Source organism: Chiloscyllium plagiosum, chromosome 19 (assembly GCF_004010195.1).
Source record: "Chiloscyllium plagiosum isolate BGI_BamShark_2017 chromosome 19, ASM401019v2, whole genome shotgun sequence".
In the NCBI taxonomy this organism is placed as follows: domain Eukaryota; kingdom Metazoa; phylum Chordata; class Chondrichthyes; order Orectolobiformes; family Hemiscylliidae; genus Chiloscyllium; species Chiloscyllium plagiosum.
Window position 1 is genome coordinate 32314608 of NC_057728.1, and position 17669 is coordinate 32332276.

Here is a 17669-nt window from a genome sequence, read left to right on the forward strand (position 1 = left end):
TTGGTAGAGGTTTATAAGATGATCAGAGGAATAGATAGAGTAGACAGTCAGAAACGTTTTCCCCGGGTGCAACAGAGTTTTACAAGGGGACATAAATTTAAGGTGAAGGGTGGAAGGTATAGGGGAGGTGTCAGGGGTGGGTTCTTTACCCAGAGAGTGGTGGGGGCATGGAATGCACTGCTTGTGGGAGTGGTAGAGTCAGAACCTTTGGTGACCTTTAAATGGCAATTGGATAGGTACATGGATGGGTGCTTAAGCTAGGACAAATGTTCGGCACAACATCGTGGGCCGAAGGGCCTGTTCTGTGCTGTATTGTTCTATGTTCTATGTTCTATGTTCTATGTTTCCACCAATGAGGGTACTATGTTATAAATAGCATAAGCAGCATAGTTTATTAAAAAGAATTACAAGTAGATTTCTGCTTCTTGTGCAGAGACTTAATGGGGCTTTGGATTCTGGGAGTATCAAAGATAAAAGGGCAGCTCTAACATCTCCTGAGCTTGCAGGAAAGGTGCTGTTGGAAGATTAATGTGTATTGGAGTTGTGGACTAGGATGTCATGAAGAAAGTGATCCATTCTGAAAGCTTAAATGGAAGGGATGATGCCTAATCATTCACAAATCACACTAGGGGGCCATAATGCAGCAAATAGAGAAAACTGGAGAAACTCAGCAGGTATGTTAGCATCTGTGGAGAGAGAGAAGCAGAGTTAACTTTCCATGCCTGGTATGACTTCTTCAGAACTGAAAGGGGTTGGGATTTTTAAAAAATATATTTTTGACCAAAGCTAAGGGTTAGTGCAAAAGACAAAAGAGTTGCTAATGTTTGTTTGAAAGAAACAAAATGGGTGTAGTAAAGGGAGAGAGTGGGTCCTGTCTAGTAAGGGCAGAGTAAATCTATTCTTGAACAGATTAATATTAAGGAAGTGGATGTGCTGGAAATTCTGGGAAGCATCAAGATAGAGAAGTCCCTAGGGCTGGACCAGATACACCCGAGGTTACCAAGGGAAGTGAGGAATGAGATTGCTGCACCTCTAGTGATCTTCTTTGCATCCTCTCCATGGGAGTAGTACCGGATGATTGGAGGGAGGGAAATGTTGTTCCGCTATTCAAGAAATGGAATAGGGAAATCCCTGGGAATTACAGACCAGTCAGTCTTACATCTGTGGTAAGCAAGGCACTGGAAAGGATTCTGAGAGATAGGATTTATGACTATTTGGAAAAACATAGTTGATTAAAGATAGTATGGCTTTGAGAGGAACAGGTCATGCTTCACAAATCTTATTGAGTTCTTTGACGTGACAAGTTGATGAAGGTCGAGCAGTGGATATGGTGTATGTGGATTTCAGTAAGGCAGTTGATAAGGTTCCACATGGTAGGGTCATTCAGAAAGTTAGGAGGTATGGGATGCAGGGAAAAATGGCTGTCTGGATACAGAGTTGTCTGGCCGAAAGAAGACAGCAACTGGTAGTGGATGGAAAGTATTCTGCCTGGAGGTCACTGACCAGTGGTGTCCCGCAGAGATCTGTTCTTGGGCCTCTGCTCTTTGTTGTTTTTATAAATGACTTCGAGGAAAAAGAGGAAGGGTGGGTTAGTAGGTTTGTCGATGACACAAAGGTCGGTGGTGCTGTAGATAGTGTAGAGGGCTGCTGCAGGTTACAACAAGACATAGACAGGTTACAGAGCTGGGCTGAAAAGCGACAGACAGAATTCAACCTGGATATATGTGAAGTGATTCATTTTCGAATGTCGAATTTGAATGCTGAACACAGGGTTAAAGAAAGGATTCTTGGCAGTGTGGAGGAATAGCGGCATCTTGGGGTTCGTGTCCATAGATCCCTCAAAGTTGCCACCCAAGTTGATCAGGTTGTTAAGAAGGTGTATGATGTTTTGGCTTTCATTAACAGGGGGATTGAGTTTAAGAGCTGTGAGATTTTCCTGCAACTCTATAAAACCCTGCTTAGACTACACTTGGAATATTGTGTCCAGTTCTGGTCGCCTCACTACAGGAAGGATATAGATGCTTTAGACAGGGTGGAGTAGAGATTTACCAGGATGCCGCCTGGATTGGAGGGCTTGTCTTATGAAGAGAGGTTGAGTGAGCTAGGGCTTTTCACACTGGAGAGAAGAAGGTAGAGAGGTGACTTGATAGAGGTGTACAAGTAGTGAGAGGCATAGATAGAGTAAATAGCCAAAGACTTTTCCCCAGGGCAGAAATGGCTGTCACAAGGGGTCATAATTTTAAGGTGACTGGAGGAAGGTATAGGGGAGGGTGCGTGGAATGCACTGCCAGTGATGGTAGTAGAGTCAGAGACATTAGGGACACTTAAGTGACTGCTGGACAAGCACATGGATGGCAGTAAATTGAGGAGTGTGTAGAGTAGGTTGATCTTAGATTAAGATAAATGATTGGCACAACATCGTGGGCCAAAGGGCCTGTACTGTTCTATGTTTTAAATAAACCATAAACAAGACAAAGCTGTGCGGGAGGATAAGGGAAAGAATAAAAAATGGAGAACAGATATCATGCAATCAGGTTTAATGTATGGAATTCAATGATGAGACCTCAAGGCTATAAAGTTCCTAGGCAGAGATTTGTTTTTTGAAATTATGTTGTTCTGCATTGGAAGATTGCAGCAGGCCCAGGACAGAAATGTTAAGGTGAGAACAAAGTGGTTTATTGAAATGACAAGCAAATATGAAGTCAGCATCATTCCTATTGACAGAGAGGTGCTGTTCCGCAAAGTAGTCACCCAGTCTGTGTTTGGTCTTAGCCAGGTAAAGGAAACTGCATTGTGAGCAGTGGATACAGGGGACTTCATTGAATGTAAATTACAAGTAAAATGCTGCTTCACCTGGAATGTGTAAGTGGGGCCTTGGACTTTGAGGAGGTGAATGGGCAAGTCCTACACTTTCTTTGATTGTGTGAGGAAGTGAGGAAGCATTGGGAATGATGGAGGATCAGTGTGTCACAGACAGAATGGTATGCAGGAAATTTACTCAATTGGTTCCTGAGATGAAATCTCTTTGAAACGCACAAAATCCTGAAAGGTCCTGATAGATGCTTGGTAGATACTGTAGAAACCTCCGTGCCCCTTCACTTCCCCAACATCACCAGATTATCATTCCTCCCTTTAATAGGAAGCTTTCAGTTTGACTCCATGCAGGAGCCACTAGATTTCCAGCTGCCAGCTCCAGCAGCAAACCCACCAAACACAGGAGTAATGCTAACAGTTTACATGCAAGTTAAAATGGTTTGAACCTCCCACTGAATTTATCACTCACTCAATGAATGATGGACATCAAAAATTTCCCCTTAAAGATATTGTTCGGTGTGAAAAGATAATAAACAACTCTTACTGATCAGTATGTTCAGTACTGTTGGGCATGAACATATTGTTCTGGGTTAAATGCAGCGTACATCAAAAACACATCAGGCTGTTAATACAGCATTTCTGTTTGGAAATGTAAAATGTCCTTTGGGATTCCTTCAAGCCTGAGCTATGTATTGTACAATTCTGATAAAATGCAGTTTCACAGCTGGTCAGAGACAATTATTGTACTCTGAGGAAGGCACATTTTTCATTGTGAAATGTTACTGCTTAAATTTTTAAAAAATTGAAAATCAAATGAAAAACTGATTGTGTGGCAAAAATGGTCAGTATTTATACTTGTGTTGTAATAGCCACATAAGGATTTGCATGGATTAGAAAACCTATTAATTATTGTAAAGGAAATGAACACATTTGGACACAGGAGCATACAATGAGAATTTATTTCCGAAAAAGAAATCAGTTGCCATAAATGTGGCTGGAAACTCAATTGAAATCTGAAATGAGCCATGTAAATGGAGCTTCCTCTAATTTCCACCAAGGTTATCACAGTCAATCTAGATAAGAAGTCCCTAATTTTAGGAATCCCATTTACTTATGATCATATTTGCTCAACTGTTTCATTTCAAGATCATATTGAGTAATGTATTCAGCAAAGTCAATTAAAAAACAAGATGTTTGATCTAAAACAATGTACAGTAGATCGTTCCAGAAAAAGTTAGTAAAGTGAGAGTGAAAACTAACAGGAATTTGTGGCCCTGTTGGTGTACTCTTTGTTGTGGGAAGTTATTGTAACCAACAATTAAGTTTGAAGTGACTTGAGATTTAATCAGCTCAAATTGCTCTAAACTAAAACAAATAACTATGGATGCTGGAAACCTGAAGCAAAAACAGAATGTGCTAGAGAGACTCAGCATCTGTGGTGAGAGAAACAGAGTAAACATTGTGAGTCCAGTGACCCTTTGTCAGAAACAGATGCTACCAGGCCTGTTCAGTTTTTCCAATACTTCCTGATCTTGTTTCACATTTCGCTAACATTGTTTCATAAAAGTTAGGTCATGTTTGAAGAAACTAATTGATATTTTTGAGGAAGTAACAAAAGCAGTAGATGGTGGACTTGAAACTTAATTTATATGGATTTCCAATGTTTTATTATGCATTAATTCCTTTAAGTCTGTTTTATTTGATCATAGATGATATGAACATCAACTCCACTTATTTAACTTTTCTTTTCCAGTCTCCTTGAAACTCTTACTTAACACACACACAATCTGTCAATATCAGTCTTGAAAATTTCAATTTTCAATAGCCTTTTAGCAGAGAGAGTCATGAAAGCTCATGGATTTGAAGGTAAAATTGAACTGGTTTAATTAATGGTTGGGTAGTCAAAGAATAAGAGGAGGGATAATTGGAATGTACTTGAATTGGAAAGAAGTGACTTGGTGTGTCCCATAAGGGTTTGTGCTGAGGCTTCAACTCTTCATTATATTTAGAATTATCTTAGTTAACACAATAGACAGCTATACATTCAAGCTCACTGCTGACACAAAAATTGGTGGTACAGTAAATTTTGCAGAGAGGAGCACAAAATTAAACAAGAGATGTTGACAGATGAAGTGAATGGGCAAAATTGTGCTGGATGGATTTCAATGCAGGAAAAATGTAATGTGATAACTTTCGGACGAAGAAAGCAAGGCTGCAAGTTTTTTTGAATGCTGAAAAACGAGAAACAAGAGAGGTCCAATGAGGTTTAGGGATAAGCAGATAATTTAACTGGAAATTCCAAAAATAAGTACTCTTTATGACAGAATTACAAAAAGAAACCCATGAGAGGAAAGAGAAGTAAAAAAAGCTCAAGTGTGTGACGATAATAAATCAAATCAACTCGAAGAGCCCAGTGGTGTTAGAGGCAAGGCACTGGCATGGATAAAGGACTAATGGCTGACTGGCAGAAGGCAATGAGTGGGGATAAAGGGGTCTTTTTCAGGATGTCAGCCAGTGACTAGTAGAGTTCCACAGGAGTCAGTATTAGGTCTACAACTATTCTCATTATACATTAACATGAAGGAACTGAAGGCATTGTTGCAAAGTTTGTAGATGACACCAAGATAGGTGGAGGGCCAGGTCGTGTGGGAAAGTGAGAGGTTAGGCACTTTTGTAGGAAGGACAGAGGAGTAGAATATTTTCAAATCAGGGAACTGTTTTGGAAATCTAAAGCACAAAAGGAGTTGGGAGTCCTAGTTCAGGATTTTCTTAAGGTTAACATGCAGGTTCAGTTGGCAGCTAGAAAGGCAAATGCAATGTGAGCGTTCATTTCGAGAGGGCTAGAATACAAAAGCAGAGAGGTACTGCTGAGTCTGTATATAGCTGTGGTCAGACTGCATTTGGAATATTGTGATCTGTTCTGGGCCCCTTATCTGGGGAAGGATTTGTCAGTATTGGAGGGGATCCAGAGGATGTTTACAAGAATGATTCCAGGGATGAAGGGCTTGTCTGTGAGGAATGGGTGAGGACTTTGAGTCTAGACAGGATTTTAGAAGGATGAAGGGAGGTCTGCTTGAAACTTACAGAATACTGAGAGGCCTTGAAAAGAGTGGACATGGAAAAGATGTTTCCACTGGTCAGAGAGTCTAAGACCTGAGGGCACGGCCTCAATGTAAAGCAGCAACCCTTTAGAACTGAGATGATGAGGCATTTGTTGGGCAAGGAAGTGATGGATCTGTGGAACTCATTGCCATGAGGGCTGTCAAGGCCAAACATTGAATTTACTTAAGATAATGATTGAAAATGGGATCAAGGGTTAGTTGGAGAAGGCAGGAGAATGGATTTGAGAAACATGTCAACCATGATCAAATGGTGGAGCAGACCTGATAGGTTGAATGGCTTCACTCTACTCCTATAGCTTGTAGCGTTATAGTTTTATGATTTGCTGATTCAATCTGAGGAAATATGGACCCTTCTTGTTTTTCCAAATATGAATTTCTGACAACCACTAGGCATGAAGTAGGCCGGAAAAGATCACTCCCAGAAAAAGAGACAACATCAACACAACACCAACAATTCTTCCAAAAAGTTCACTTCCTTCAATTTTAGCTCTTCCTTCTTACTTACTGTTGAAGTGCGGTACTAATGTAATTAATTAAATGATAGCATTTGTCGGGCTGTGATTTCCAAATTATGGCAAAATAATTACTGCCCACTTTGTATTTCACATACGCCTTGGTAGAAAAGCTGCTAAGTTACCAGAAATGCCCATTTTCAAACCCACCATGCAAATTGCAATGCTCCCTTCAAATAATACACTATTTCTTTAATATTTAATGACTTAATTTATTTTTAAAGTTATCTCAGCTCAGAATATCCAGTGCTCCGTGTGTATAGTACAGTCTTTCAACAGGTACATTGTCTTTTCCAGCTGATAAACGTATGAAGCAACTAACGTTTGCTTTCACACAGAATTCTTTGGGAACCTATGATTCACTTAAAGTTGTTTTACTTGAAGTCAAGACAAGTCAAGGCAGCCACACATCAAATGTGAACTTTCTATATTGGTAATCTGGAGGATGGCCAAACTTGGTGACTATATCAGATTCATCCACGATTGAGTGTATTTTGCCTGACTTACCAGACTGTATCAGGTGACTGATCCTCATCTTACACTGCGGTTCAATATTTGGGATAACTCCATGTCTGCTCACCACCTTGCCAGCTAACCATGACAGTAATAGTTGACAGCATTACAATTTCACTTCCATTAACCGCATTATACCATGGGAACTACCATTGCTGGTAAAGTCTCATCTATTAATTGTGGCACTCTTTTAACAGTTGCTGTCTGACCTGATTAACAAAGTCCTTTCTTCTCAAAGACCCAAGAGTTCCTTTGCATACTGTGCACAAGTTGGCCCTTTTTAAGTTACTGGTCTGTATGACTGCACAAAAGAATTTAAAGGGACCATGCACATAAACAAATCAGCCGTGTGGTACAAACAACATTGTACATTGCTTCTGAGTATTTTTAACATTTTCTGTTTTTACTTCATAATTCTAGCAGCTGCAGAATTTCACTTTTAAGATTATCAAGAAATTTATCTTACTGAACTAGAAACAGTGCTGACACTAGCCTGTCTCAGTCTGATGTAGAAATGGTTTTGGGTGTTTTTACATGTCAAAAAGATGGTCCAGTGCAGCTTACCATTCAAGAAGAGCAAGAAATTGTCAGCCCTTAAATGAACTAGCCAAAGTTAAGGTTTTTGAGTGCTCGTCAGGTAATCCTGCCTGAAGCTCCTAAAATGCTTGGATTCGTATGAGATCTCATGCTTCTCTAGCTTCTCCCACTAAAAGCAAAAGCTGACAATTTGCTAGACAATGACTTTTTAAGCAGCCTCCAGAACTCAGTCCCTTTAGAGATTATTACTTAGGCTGCTCCATCTCTTCTCCAATACAGTCTTTGTGCAGAGTAGATTAGGCTAGTTTTCCTGCATTTGGGATAAAACCAATGTAAGATTTGCATTTTAAAGAGCTTGCATGTTTTTCCAGCTGTCCTGATGATTAAAAATTGTCCAGCTGATGTGGTGTCCAGTATAAATTATGGCATAGCTTTGTTGCAGTAGATAATGCTGTGAAAGGTGGTAGTGTTACAACCATTTTATGATGAATAAACAGACAGCTTGGAGATTAAATTTTCCCTGGTATCTGTAAAATAGAGCACCATTTTCATTGGTATCTAAAAGTCAAATCACTACTCCATTATAAATAATGCTGTCTATCCAGATCAAGGTACAATTTCCAGCAGGTTGTTCAAAAAAGCCAAGTTACATTCTCTGTTTTCACATTTCCTCTGAACAGTATGAACATTTATTTTCATGTCTGAGGAGCACTTCATTACACTCAGCTTCACCCCCACCAAGCACTTTCAACAATTCATTCCCCTCTATCACATCCTTCACTAGACAATCACAAGAGGACATAACACCAAATCTTTCTGATTCTAAACACACTCACCTCATCGTGCACGCTCTCCACATCACACATTAGCAGAATTCGATTCTCACATCCCAACACTTGCAGCTGCTCCCAGGACACCTTCCTTATTTCATTTCCTATACACTTGACTTTCCATCCATCTTCTCCCCATTGTCATTCCATCATGCTTTTCCTGCAGTTCTCAGCAAATGCAGCACATGCACAAATGCTTGATCTCTCCACTTTCCTTTGAAAAGCCACTCACTGTTAACTCTCATCCTCTCTATCTATAGAACAAGACATCACGTAAGGGGTAATGGAAAGACTGAGGGATGGGCACTTGACATTGCAATTCTCACTGAAATGCAGCATGAAGATTTGAATACGGATAGCCTAGAAAAAGATAACAGCATTGAGGAAGGTGAGATTGGTAACATATCAGGGTGGCCGCCTAATGTAGTAACCCTTCATTAACCTTAGCATATTACATATCTGACCAACTTGACAGTTTCAATCTGCCTTCTCAAGACTAACTGCTTAAGTCAAGTCCGTTCATGCAATTCTTCCTCTCGACATTTCCTCCTTTCTTTAGGACCTTCTCAGCAATAAAGCCCTCCTGAAAAAACCCTCAGAGGAAGGTAACAATCTTGAGGATGCACTATTAAATGTTCCATCCCTCCCAAACACAAATACACAGGATGGCAGTTCATGTCTGTTACATGGTGTGGGTACATCTGCAGGTGACAGGGAAATGGTGGCCAAGGTCCTCCCAAAGGTTTTCTGAGCGGGACAGAAATGCACACATCAGGGAACCATAAAAATAAAAGAGCTGGGCTCACACGGCATCTTTATGAAGTATTGGAAAGCCTCCCAGTGGATTTTTTGAACTTATTGCAAGTATAAAGGAGATCAGTTCTCACAACATTACTCATATGAATATCACAGCATTAGTTGGACACACAGCCTTCTGATTCAGAAGTTAGACAATGCCCAAGTTTTTACCATTGTTTATGTTTTGTGCTTCATATTTGTGTTGTTTTGTGAAAACGTTTTCCCCATCCTTTGTTCCACCACAATGACTACTTTCTTTCAAAGTGTAGAGAAGACCTTGATAGATTCTAAAACAAGAGCAAACTACTATAGTGGTAATCACCAAGAACAGAACTCCCCCTCCCCTTGGAATCCCTTGGAATACTTAATCCATTCTGAATGTATCAAGTTTCTCCAGTGTGTTCATCTTTAGACAGGTACTATGTTAACAAGCTCTAGCCCTCTCAATGGACAGGGCCATCTGTCAGTGCAGTTGGGTACAAAGATAGAAATTGCTGGAAACGCTCAGCAAGTCTGGAAGCATCAGAAATCAGAGTTAAATGTATTGGAGTCAGTGACCCTTCCTGAGAACCACTGAGTGGAGTCTACAAGCCAGCTGCCCAAAAAATGCTGCCAGGAGGGAAGGTTTACACTTGCTTTAGGGAACAGACTAAATTAAAAGGTTTCAGTTTTCATTGTTTAGTAGGTACCCTAGCATAGCCTCATTTAACGTGCACCTCAGTTTAATGTGAACCTTAAATAAGAGCTCTCTGCCTCAAGCAAAGCAACTGAAATGAAGGTAGCAATATGAAAACTGACTTGGGAGGAAAATATAGTTCAATAATGAATTGTTGATGCTGATCACTGCAGCTTCACACCACAAATAGTGAAATTATCACTAGAATAGCTCTATTAGTAATGATAACGACATAATTGCTTTTACAGATTTTGGAGTATGATGTGCACGATGACTCACTTTGATAATAATAATAGTGTTTGCATTATACCTGAAGGGGAGAGCAAGCAGAATATACTTTGGCATGGACTTACTACTCGTGTAGAAAAGTGTGGTGCTGGAAAAACACAGCAGGCCAGGCAGCATCCGAGGAGCAGGAGAATCAACGTTTTGGGCATAAGCCCTTCTTCAGGAATGAGGCTGGTGTGCCAAGCGGGCTGAGATAAAATGTAGAGGGGAGGGAATTTGGAGGAGGGGCACAGGGAATATGATAGGTGGAAGGAGGTGAGGGTGAGGGTGATAGGCCGGAGAGGGGGTGGGGCGGAGAGGTCGGGAAGAAGATTGCAGGTCAGGAGGGCGGTGCTGAATCCGGGGGTTGAGACTGAGATAAGGTGGAGGGAGGGGAAATGAAGAAGCTGGAGAAATCTACATTCATCCCGTGTGGTTGGAGGGTTCCTAGGCGGAAGATGAGGTGCTCTTCCTCCAGGCGTCGTGTGGCCAGGGTCTGGCGATGGAGGAAGCCAAGGACCTGCATGTCCTTGGCGGAGTGGGAGGGGGAGTTAAAGTGTTCAGCCACGGGGCGGTTGGGTTGGTTGGTGCGGGTGTCCCCTGAGGTGTTCCCTGAAACATTCTGCAAGTAGGCCTTACTACTACAATGGGTAAGGCTGGTTTCACTTTTCCAGTATGGAATTTCCTAATCCTCACAGTCCCACAAAAATTGAGAAAGATATATTTATGGCCTTCTCTTCACCTGCACTGCCAGCTGATCATGAACTATAGAGGGTTCAATGTACATCATAGGATGCAATTTACCAAGTAAAGCAGGCCACCATCAGACTCAGGCAGGCTTTCTAACTACTCTGCAATAAATCTTAGGAAGACTTCAGTCACCAGAGCAATAATAGGAATGGATGCAAGGCGTATTGCTGCATTATCATGATGCTAGTATCTCATTTCCTCTAGAATGGAGGCCACAAACTCGTGTTCCCTCCATTCGTTTTTAAACAAGCAAAATGGTTGTATTCATTGCTTTTGGCAAATTATTAGTATTAATAATGCTATCTTGGAAACCCAGAGTATAATGCTGGCCAAATTTGGCACAGGTTTATTAATTTTCCACTTCATTTATTATCTACAATAACTTGGTTCAACATAATCATTGGTATATAGTAATATCTTCCAACTATAAGCCTTCTGATCCCATTCTACAGCAAACCACTCATAGCAGAAGCCACCAGACATTTTAATCACATGCATTTCTATTCCTTTTAATTAACTGATAAAAAAGTTAAATCTATTCAAAGGAAAACATAATTATACTTTATCAAAGAAAACATGGCATAAATATCAATGGTTTAGCTAAGGGAAACAAAATTGTAGCTAACTTTACAGATGGCACAAAAACGGGCATGAAACTATGTTGTGACTTGGTCTTAAAGAGGATACACATGGATATAGGTAGGTTGAATGCATGGGCAGAAATTTGGCAGATAAAATATGGCATGGGAAGATCAGAAGAACAAAGTTAGAGTTAAATAGAAAACAACTGCACAATTCCAAGATGGAGAGGGATCCATGTGTTCTCATGCCTGAGTTCCAAAATTACTAGTATGCAGGTAAAACAAATAATTAAGGCAGCTAAGGGAGAGCTTTCCTTTATTATGAGATGATTGAACTGAAGGTAAGAATGTTATGTTTCAGTTAGACAGGTCATTGGTGAAACAACATCTTGTGTGCAGTTGTGATCCCCTTATTTAAGGAAGTATTTGAATGCAGAGGCAGTAACCCAGATTGGTACCTGGAACTAGTGAAAATGTTTATATGCTTGGACCGACTAGGCTTATTTCCACTAGAATTTAGAAAACTGAGCGCCGACTTCATTAAGGTATACGAAAATTTAAATAGTCTTTAAGAGGGGGATGTGGAAATGTTGTCTGCTCTTGTGGGTGAATGCAGAATGAGGAGAAACCATTTTAAAATTAGAGGACACCCTTTTAGTTCAGAGACAGGTAGAAGTGGTTTATCTCTGAATTGCACAACGTTGGAGGCAGTCAAGGCAGGATCATTGAATATTTTTACAGAGGAGGAAGATGGATTTGTGTTAGGCGTGGGTATTAAAAGCTATTGGATGAGGTTAGAGATGTGGTATTCAGAATACAAACAGGTCAACAATGATTTTTTTTCAATGGCAGAGCCGGCTCAAGCGGCCCAATAGTTTTCTTCTTTTCCTGAATCGTACATTCATATTTGTCGAAAACTCTAATGCAGCATGCTATAATCTACTGTCCTTAAATTATTGCAAGTTCAAGCAACTCTAGCATTTGCTTTATTGAGATAACAGCGCATTTATTTTCAGGATGGAAAAAAAAATCTCCAGATATTCTGTTTCCATGGAAATGGATCTTTCAAAAAATGACTTGGCAGGCTTTTTATTGAGAGAAAGAGAAAGGGAAAATTTAATACAGTTACTAAGACAGTAATTTTGTTTGAGGCTAACTTTAATGAGATTAGATGGAAACTGACAACAAAAACTGTTAGTAGATTTAACTCAGAAATAACAGTGGGAGCTGTTCAAAAATAATTTAACTTAATACAGGATTGTGTATACTTTAACAGCTAAGAACTTAACCAATCAAAAAAAAACTATGTCAACAAAGGGATGAAAAATATCATAAATTGAAACAGAAATGCGTACAAAAAATCAAGAAAAGTGCAAATTTGAGAGACTGGGGATATGGAGTAAACATGGATGGATAGAGTTGGATACAGATCAGCCAAGATATCTTTGAATGGCAGAGCAAGTTCACGGCTGAATATCCTGTTCCTTTTCTTACATCCACATAAGCAGGTCAAACAGGAAGAAAGGATATGTATTGATATAGCTACTTCCAGTGTTACAGGGCACCTTGTACCCAGCAAGGTGGTTTTGAATGTCATACAGTCAGTTTGTATACAAAAAAGTTCTGAAAACCGATCAACAAAACATGCCAAGTTCTTTCACATCAAGTCCATCTGCTGTTTATTATAAATGCATGATTTATATTGCACAGAATATGCTCTGGGGCAGGAATTAATAAATTTTTTTTTCAAAAAAGAAATTTTTTTATGCACCAGTGTCCTGCCAATTTGAACGGGTTGAATCTTTGTGACTGGACAATCTCTGTAGAGACCAATAACATTTCGAAAAATGTTTAAATCACACGGGCTTTCTATCTAAATGGAAATGATAATTAATTATATTCAAAATCTCCAATTCTTCAACTCCATCCTGTCTTTGAATTAAATAAAAAGTTTAACGTGCAAATATTTATAACAACTGGCATTCTTTACACACCCTGTGAAACTAAAAATCTGTCCACAACCAGAACAGCTTATAGCATCATACAGCACGGACACAGATCATTCAGTCCAACTCATCCACGCGGACCAGACATCTCAATCTGATGTATTACCAGCACTTGGCCCATGTCCCTCTAAATCTTTCCTATTCATATACCTATCCAAATGCCTTTAAAATGTTGTTTTGCACCGGCCTCCACCACTTTCTCTGGTAGCTCATTCCATACACTCACCACCCTCTGCACAAAAAAGTTATCTCTCAGGTCCTTTTTCGATCTTTACCCTCTCACTTTAAACCTATGCCCTCTAGTTTTAGATTCCCCCACTCCAGGAAAAATATCTTGGCTATTCAATCTATCCATGTTCCTCATGATTTTATAGACCTCTATAAAGGTTAGCCTCTTTCAGCCTCCAACGCTCCAGGAAAAATGCCCCAGGGTATTCAGCCTTTCCCTATAACTCAAACCCTCCAATCCTGGCAATATCCTTGTAAATCTCTCCTGCATTCTCTCAAGTTTAACAACATCTTTCCTCATAGAAGGGTGACCAGACTTCTATGCAGTAGGTGGCTTCACCAACGTTCTATACTGCAGAAACATGACATCCCAACTCGTATCCTCAATGTTCTGATCAATGAAGGCAAGCATGCCAAATGCCTTCTTCACCACCCTGTCTTCCTGCGATTGCACTTTCAAGGAACTATGCACCTGGATGTCTAAAGTTAAAAATCACACAACACCAGGTTATAGTCCAACAGGCTTATTTGGAAGCACTGGCTTTTGGAGCGCCGCTCCTTCATCAGGTGGTTGTGGAGTATAAGACTGTAAGCCACAGAATTTATAGCAAAAGTTTACAGTGAGATGTAACTGAAATCATATATTCAAAAAGACCTGGATTGTTTGTAAAGTCTCTCATCTTTTAGAATGACCATGTTGGTTTCAGTTCTTTCACATGTACTGTTCAAATATAGACCTGTTGGACTATAACCTGGTGTTGTGTGATTTTGAACTTTATACACCCCAGTCCAACACTAGCATCTCCAAATCCTGTATGTCTAGGCCTCTTTGTTCAGCAACAATCCCCAGGGCTCTATTATTAATTGTTTACTCTTCTTCAGTGTTCACTCTACTACTTACTTTGTTGTCATCTGCAACCTTACTAACCATACTGTCTATATTCACATCCAAATAATTTTTATAAATGACTAAAAGCAGAGAGACTGGCACTGATCCTTGTAACACATCGCTGATCACAGGCCTCCAGTCTGGCTCCTATCTTCAAGCCAATTTGTGTCCAATTGGCCAGTCTCCCCTTGAATCCCATGTGATCTAACCTTACCAGCCAGTCTCCCATGTGGATTTTTGTCAAATGTTTTGCTGAAATCCATAAATACAAAGTCTATGGCTCTGCTTGCATCAATCTTCTTTGTCACCTCTTCAAAAAACCCAATCAAGTTAGTGAGATATGACTTCCCACACACAAAGCCATGTTGACTATCCTTAACCAGTCCTTGCCTCTCCAAATGCATCTAAATCCTTTCTTCTTGTGTTCTCCACAGGAAGTCTGAACAAGTAAGCATAAGACGACCTCTTGCCTCTTGGCTCCTTAGGCTGTATTTTGCCATTTTAATACTTTCCCGGTGGCTGGCTGCTGGTGCCTCAGCTGTGGCTTTGAAGATGATTTGTGCAGTCATTGAACATCAATGGCATGACTTAAATATTCAGTGGAAGGTTGAAAGTATTGACACGTGCCTTCCTTGACTCTTAGACCACATTTTTTGAGCCTCTGCAGAGTAGCGTCTGAATTGTGGAAATGCTGTCTCTCATTTCTGCCCATGATTAAAATATCATCTAGACAAGACTGGAAAATGTCTAACCCCTTAAAACCTCATCCATGCAGATGCAGATGGAATTCCAAATGAAAGTCTCTTACATTTAAACAGTCTTTCATGTGTTACAATCTCCAAGCATTTCTGTGACTCAGAATGCAAGACCATAAGAAATAGGAACAGGAGTAGGCCATTTGACCTCTTGAGCTTGCTCTGCCATCCAAAGAACCATGGGTGATCTGGCATTCCTCGCATCTATTTTCCTTCCAATTTCCGCACAGCCATTGATTCCCCTAGTGATCAACAATCTGTCTCAGTCCTATATGCACACAGCTCCCAGTGGCAAGGAATTGCAAAGACTCACAACCCCCGAGACAAGAAATTCCTCCTCATCTCAGACTTACATTGATGCCTTCTAGCTATAGTTTACAAGTGTGATTTCTTGCATCTTCTTCCTTGTAAAACAACTTAGGTCCTACTTTTAACCTTTAACCTTTAAAGGATTTACCTAAGGCAGTAAGCATAACATGGTAGAATTACAAATCCAGTTGGAAGATGAGAAACTGGAATCCCACAGTAAGGTTCTGGAGTTAAACAAAGGTAATTACATAGGCATGATGACAGATCTGACCCGAAGTGGACTGAACGGGAAGACTAAAAGGTAGAATAGTTGATGAGCAATAGCAGATGTTTGACATTGTCAATTGCTCATAATTTAAAATATATTCCAAAAAAGAAGAAAGATTATAAGAGAGGAATAAACCTTTTCCCTGACTAAGCAAAGAAGTTAAAGAAACCTTAAAAAAAGCTAAGACAGAACTGGCTCAAAGGTAGAAGACAGAGGGTGGTGGTGGAGGGTTGTTATTCGGACTGGAGGCCTGTGACCAGTGGAGTGCCTCAAGGATCAGTGCTAGGCCCTCTACTTTTTGTCATTTGCATAAATGATTTGGGTGTGAGCATAAGAGGTACAGTCAGTAAGTTTGCAGATGACACCAACATTGGAGTTGTAGTGGACAGCTAAGAGGGTTACCTCAGATTACAACAGGATCTGGACCAGATGAGCCAATGGGCTGAGAAGTGGCAGATGGAGTATAATTCCGATAAATGCGAGGTGCTGCATTTTGGGAAAGCAAATCTTAGCAGGACTTATGCGGCTGTACAGGACATTGGTTAGGCTACTGTTGGAATATTGCATGCAATTCTGGTCTCCTTCCTGTCGGAAAGATGTTGTGAAACTTGAAAGGGTTCAGAAAAGATTTACAAGGATGTTGCCAGGGTTGGAGGATCTGAGCTATAGGGAGAGGCTGAACAGGCTGGGGCTGTTTTCCCTGGAGCGTCGGAGGCTGAGGGGTGACCTTATAGAGGTTTACATAATTATGAGGGGCAAAAAGAGGATAACTAGGCAAAGTCTTTTCCCTGGGGTCGGGGAGTCCAGAACTAGAGGGCATTGGTTTAGGGTGAGAAGGGAAAGATATAAACGAGACCTAAGGGCCACCTTTTTCATGTAGAGGGTGGTATGTGTATGGAATGAGCTACCAGAGGATGTGGTGGAGGCTGGTACAACTGCAACATTTTAGAGGCATTTGGATGGGTATATGAATAGGAAGGGTTTGGAGGGACATGGGCTGGGTGCTGGCAGGTGGGACTAGATTGGGTTGGGATATCTGGTCGGCATGGACGGGTTGGACTGAAGGGTCTGTTTCCATGCTATATATCTCTATGACTCTATGCAAAGGTAAATTATGAAAGAAAACTAGTGCAAAATATAAAAATGGACAGCAAAAGCCACTATTTGTATATGAAAGGGAAGAGAGTAGCTAAAGTGAATGTTGGATCCTTGGAGTAAGAGACTGGGGAGTTCATGGTACGGAACACAGAAATGGAGATGGGTAGATTAGGTGAATGTGCCAAAATTTGGCAGATGAAGTTTAATGTAGATAAATGTGAGGTTTTCATTGGAGTAGTAGAATGGCAACTTATTATTTAAATGGAGAGAAGCTTCAAAGTGCTTCAGTTCAGAGCGACCTGGGTGTCCTCATGCATGAATCACTGAAAAGTAGTATGCAGGTACAGCAGGTAATAAGGAAAGCAAATAGAATTTTGACATTTATTGCGAAAGGAACAGAGTGTAAAAGTAAGGAAGTGTGTTGCAACTGTACAAGGCATTAGTGAAACCACACCTGGAGTACCCTCAAGGAGGTATGTAGTTGCATTGGAGACAATTCACAGTCGGTTCACTAGATTAATTCCAGAGATGAAGGGTTTGTCTTATGAGAAGAAATGAGGAGTTTAGGTCTACACTCTCTGGAATTTAGAAGAATAAGGAGATCGAATTCAGGTATATAAAATGCTTCAGAAGACTGACAAAGTAAACATAGAAAAGATGTTTCCTTATGTGTGGCAATCCAGAATGAGAGGCCTCAGTTTTATGTTAAGAGGTAG